This window comes from Neodiprion fabricii, chromosome 4, assembly GCF_021155785.1.
Source record: "Neodiprion fabricii isolate iyNeoFabr1 chromosome 4, iyNeoFabr1.1, whole genome shotgun sequence".
Lineage (NCBI taxonomy): Eukaryota > Metazoa > Arthropoda > Insecta > Hymenoptera > Diprionidae > Neodiprion > Neodiprion fabricii.
Window position 1 is genome coordinate 22,035,273 of NC_060242.1, and position 6,000 is coordinate 22,041,272.

Genomic DNA, 6,000 nt, shown 5'->3' on the forward strand with positions numbered 1-6,000 from the left:
TGCGAATGAACGAATGGCGGCGAACGGAATTCGGATACTGGAGAATATGGAGCCTCTTCAGTGTTTGATCAACTCCCGTCCATAGATGCAGCACTCAGCAAATTTCCTCCGTGAACTGGACACGAGGATCCACCGAACACACGAGAGAATACCGCGAAAGCAGACTAGCGGCCAACTCATCTGTGAACCTCCGACAATAACCGGAGAGACGGACAAGCCTGGTTTCCGGTTCACCCCTCTCCTCCTCCTCCTCCCCCCTTCTCTCGCTCTCTCTCCCTCTCTGTTTCTCTCTTCCTTCCTCTGTGAACAAGAGTGAGTCGAACAGACGTGCAATTCGCCCTTTGAGGCGACTCCGGTCTGACTGCATAATGAGTCCTGCTACTTGCGAGCTTCTGACCTCTGTGTCCACAGCGTCTAGCCACCGCCGAGCAAGTCTCCACCTACTTCCCTTGTTCAATCCCAGATGGGACTGAAGCTTTTGGACCAAGCGCAAGAAACTTTGAGAGCTGAGAAGGGTTTTTTCAGGCCCTCTTGGCGCGCGTGGACTTTGAACCAAAAGAGAAGCGGCTCGATAGCGTTAACAAGAGAACAGCTTAAGGATACGTCGGGTGCAACGGTCGAGTCAAAAGAGTGCCAAAATTTGGATGAGAAATTGCGAAACGGAGTGTCAGTCGTTAGTAGCTAAATCTGTTGAATTGAATTGCGTAATTTTAAACGATGAAAAACGTTTCTAAATCGGATTTACGATGAACGGATTGGAAAGAACTGATTTTGCGTAGATTTTTCCTTTATACGTGTCCCTGAAAGCGAAGTGCAGACTCATCGAATTTCGCGGAGGCAAGGATAGCTTGAACGGAGGGATAAAAGCATGTGTGTGGATCAGAGCGCGCAACGTTTTATATTCGCAAAAATTTTGTTCGAATCCAATTCCAGTCGAGGGATTACAATTTCAGTTTCTAGAAGTCCTATTCACATTCCGTGCATAGCACGCGCTTCCCGCCATACCCAGCGGAAGAGTGTATCTCTTTTTCCCTTCTCCATTGCTGGTTGGTAGGAAAAAATCGGATTGTCCGGTTTGTTGGGTTGCCGCTGACTCCGCAAGCTCAGCCAGTAATACATCAGAGGCTTACCAATACGCCGGAAAAGCAGACTCACTCGGCTACACTCGAACCTGAAATATCCATCCACTTCACGAACTGAATATTCCCCTCATGGCCGCGTCGCTCCCGCTCGTTTTGCCATCGGTTGAAGCTAGTGCAGGAACAGGTTCGTTGCACACGTTACAATTTAGGCGAGCCTCTTTATTTCTTTCTTTCCTTCCTTCTTTCCCTCCGTTGTGCTACGTTTTGGAAGTACCGCGGTGCTATTTGCCAGGAGTGAACGCCTCAAATCACCCGTGCGGGTTTAATCCAGCGTAAAAGGAAAGAGATACCGGCGCAAAATCGTAAAATCGATCTCGGCAATCATATTATAACAATAACAATGTACTATCAGTGTCGGACTCGAGGTGGGGTATTAGGTTACGTCAAGATCTGTCTGGAGGCACGTCTGCTTCTCCGTCACGGGTTAATTATAAAATGGAGATAACCTTGTCACGGTGAATTTATTCCCGAGGACGACTCCTCGCTCGATTGGCATTACATTACACCAGACAGTTGATGAATTATAAAAAGTTTCTAAGCCTGAATGAGTTCATCGCTGAGCTTTCCGCGCTGTCTGGGTAAAGAAGAAAAGGAATAAGCTGATCTGAATTGCGGGATGATCAGACGGCGGAAGGGCGTCGAAAAATAATAACGACTGTGCATCCGGTGGCAGAATCTTTTACCTCTCATCGGATGATAATAAATTAGTCAAGCGAATCGATAATCCGCTCTCTGATTCCCGATGTGCAGTTCTATGAGCACCACCGGCGTGCACCGGCGGTCCGATATAAAGGCTTTAAGCTCGCGCGGCGATGTTTAAGAATAAAAGTAAGACGAGAAAAGGCGGAAGCAAACAAGAATTCCAAGAAGAAATGAGAAATAAGAGTGTCTGTGTGGGCGAAGCGGCGGTGGCGAAGCCGTGAAAGAAATAATAATGACGGTAGAAGCCGTATTATGTAGCTGTTTCATTCTTTTCAGACTCTCCGCTTCGGGTTCGGCGCGGAAACCGCATCCCGCGCCCCGATCCGCCGCCCCTGAACAGGACTGTCTAGCTTTCCTGTTATCGGGAATACTCGCCCGGGGGGCTTTCGCATCATTAGAATCCTCTCTTTCGCCCGCTTCTTCTTCTATTCCCGAAGCCGTCTTTGCGCCCTCAAACGGCCTCCACCTCGCCCGCGTATCGCCAGCTTCTTTATAATGCCAACGTAATGCTCGGAAATTTTGCACTCGGTTAATAGGCGCCAGTTTTGTATAGGTAGGTGTATTCGTTCGCCGACTCACCTCGCCTCGGAATTATAAGAGAGGAAGTTGGGAAATTAGATTTGTTAACTCGCGGTTACACTCGCGGGCGAGACACACCGCCCGCCGGTATCAAAGCGGATTTTACACCCCGTACAGTCGCTCAACAACGCCAGCTATAACCACCTGCAATTAAAACGCCGCGTGGCCAGTCCCGCTTCCGCTCATCCCCCGCGGTCTTGAGATTCAGATTTTTTCAGGGGTGGGCAGGTCGTTCCGTTACTCGCGCCTCGATACCTTCCGCCCGCCTCGATAGATCCGGGATTGCGAAAACAGATTCAATCGCCTTTCTTGCCAGATATTAACATTACGAGAAGATCACATTTTTACGAAATTCAACCTTCTTTTCGCACGGAAGTCAAGCCTGTTCTCAGACGGTTCCAACGAGCCCAGTTTTGCCCATGTCGGATCAGCCGAACTTGAGATATCGCAGTTTTAATTCGACAGATAGCGCGCGAGCGGTATAAGCTAGCGGTGCGCTAACGGCGCTAGTCAGTTCTATGCTAACCGTGCGAGTAGCAAGTCGCACGCGTCTTGCGATACTTCAAATCGCTGTATCTCACGAACCGTTCAATCAATGTTGACCGGACAAAGTTCGTTGTGTTCGTCTCGATGGCCGCGGAAACGCGAACGGTGACGGGGGACATTTCGCAATGGTCCAAGAACAGTGATTCCGGTTCTACCGTCTCGCAACAATCGGAATAACGTCGAATTCATAACTCCAATATTTTTTCACTTCGGGTAGCGGTTGAAAAATGTTCGTAATTGGGAGTGACTACTGAGAGTGATTTTGAAAGTATACCTCTGAATTTTAGTAAGTAAAAGGGTTCGGTAGTTGTAGAGTTATGGGCGATCAAAAAGTGAACAGGGTCTGATCGAGCGAGAGTGTAAGAGATGTTCGAAAAAATAGGTGTGTACTCGAAGGGTTAAAGCTCGGCTGCGGATGCGCGCTCACGTATAATAATAATGGCGATATAAATGTGAATGTGTGTCAGTGAGGTGCGAAGAGGGGCGGTGAAACTCGGGACCGTATCTCTCCGGTCCAAAATCCCTTATTCTATTACTTGAGCGGGCGTCACGCGTCAAATAAAGGATAAATAAAGAAGGAAGAAAACCGATCATTGAACGAGCGCCGAACCGCGACAGGCGAAGCGAGGCGAGGCCGGCGGGCGCGGCCCTTGAGGAACAAGACAAATGCCGCTTCGTCCCTGTCAATCTTGTCAATCTTCATACCCCACGTGTGCTAAAGAAACTTCTGCCTCGTTTCGCCGTTGCCGAAAATAAGGGAGAAGAGACAGAAGGGTGCTCAGGTGCTGTATAAGGTAAATGAAGTGCTGGTTTGTACGTTTTATTTTTTCATTCCTTTCAACGCCGAAGAGCTGATTCGACTCTGGGTAAAAGAAAAAGGAGCATAAATTTGTAGAGAAACCCGACGCACATGCGGGGGATGTTACACATTCCCGATGATGAATTTCGCGGGTGCTGCGCGGACCAGCTGAGTCAGTTTTTTCCTCCCCTGTTCTCGCTCCGTCAAAAATTATTACGGTTCGAGTCCGCGAGGGTGGCGCACGAGCCATTTTACCGATCGAGCTTAAGCACCTCGTACAGGCAGTAATTAAATGCTCAGTTTGTCCCAAAGTGGTGTGGCTAAGAGGCACGGAACTTGTTAAGCTCCGGCCGGGCGGCGTCGTGACGCTCGCGACGTCCCCGACCCCTCTTGAGCGATTCGCGTCAAGTGTAATAAAGTAGCTTCAACCGGAAATCGCCTCGATGCAGCCGACGCTTCGCTCCTCTCAGCTGCTGATGAAGTTGCTAAAATGTTAAAAATCCCGCGGCGATTAATTTCACCACCGTTGAGTGTAATCGAGTTAACTCATTTTCGTCGAGCTTTTCGTTTATTTTTCACGGTACTGGATTCGGGAAATTTTCCGCGAGTTTTTTCGTAATATCCTTTCAGTGCTTTCTCCGACGTTGAAACACTTTTACGACCGTTTAAAAGAATTTCACGTCAATCTTCCGATCACATTACCATGCAGCGCAATAAGAACTGAAAGGAATCTCTTTCTTATTCCCGTGTTTCGTTTTCTCCGTTTTTTTTTTTCTTTTTCTTCTTTTGTATCTTATTTTATCTCACGGTTGACTACTCAGCGAGCTTGTCCTTCTTCCTCTCCTCAGCCCCGTCCTCGCGGCATATAAGAAACAAACGAACAAAGAAAAAAAGAAAGAAAGCTTTAACGATGCTATATTGGCTCCATTCCTGCAACGTAATTCGGAATGCCTTCCGCGCCTCTCATGCCTCGGCCCTTGATAAGACGGGGAAAGTGGGCCCGAAATTTAAGACATTGCTCTCGAATCGGACGGTACAACAGTAACAGCCACGTTCCACCCACGATTTAAGACACTAACGGGCGCAATTTCGATACGAAATTAAAACTACAGCCTATTTATTCGCGAGAGAAAAAGAAAAGTAGTGGAGACTAGGTATCGACTTTTACGAATTTTCCGCTCACTGCACCGCCACCTTAATCTCATCGATGAACCAAGATGGAATCTGTCGACAAATGTTTCGCCTATATCAAAGTGAATCGCATTTGATTATAAAAGTGGTTCTTCATCGTGTATTCTATTCGATATCGACTTAACATTATGTAATGAAAACCTGCTAGCTTGCGCGAACTTTACCGTGCTTTGATATTAGCATAAATCGCCTGAAACGATCAGCCGATTACCCGGTTCGACGCCAAACTACCAGCACGTAAATCAATGCGAGTGGTACGAGATTAAATAACAATGGGAAAAAGAAATCGGAAAAAGATGACCGATAAAAAAAATTATTGCGAATTGCACGACGTGACTCGAGGTTGGATTGAGATCCTTCGCTCCTTCTCTCCCTCTCTCTCTCTCTCTCTAAATATCTGTTCGACCCTCGTCGGCGAGGCTAAGGGGATGCGGTGAAGACTGTATACTGATGGCGAGGGAGGCGAGAGAGTTTCTGGCGCCACGGTTACGAGTCTGGGCGTCGTGATGTCTGCATCCTGTTTCACCCGGCGCCATCCAGACTGGGACGTCGGGGTCCTGCAGGCGCCATCCAGACTCCTCCAGCGCCGGAATATCTCGTGTCTGATTCGCAACCGAGGGACGGCTGTTTTGTATCGCATATTCGCGTGTTTGTGTTCCGAACAAACGTGAGATATAGAAAATAGATGAAAAAGAAAATAAAGAAATCTTGGAAAACGTCTTATTCTCCTGATTGAATAAACGCTTGAAATATAAAAATCAAGCTAATCCCGATACATCGTCGATCTGTTATAAAATCTCTGGATCCATGAAAGATGTAGCCGAGGCTCTCGAGTGTGCGGGAAAAACAAGGGAGGGGATTGCAGGTCGCTGGAGATAACGGGGAGCCTTGCCTTCGGGGTTAAATCAACCCTCGTTAGATATTTAGGGGCTGGTTTTTAGGCGCTAAACTGAGGCCACCGGGTCCCTAGGAATCCGCATAAACTTCTACGCGAGAGGCGCGTCTGCAATCAGGTAATCGAGACGGGACTAGAACCAAACC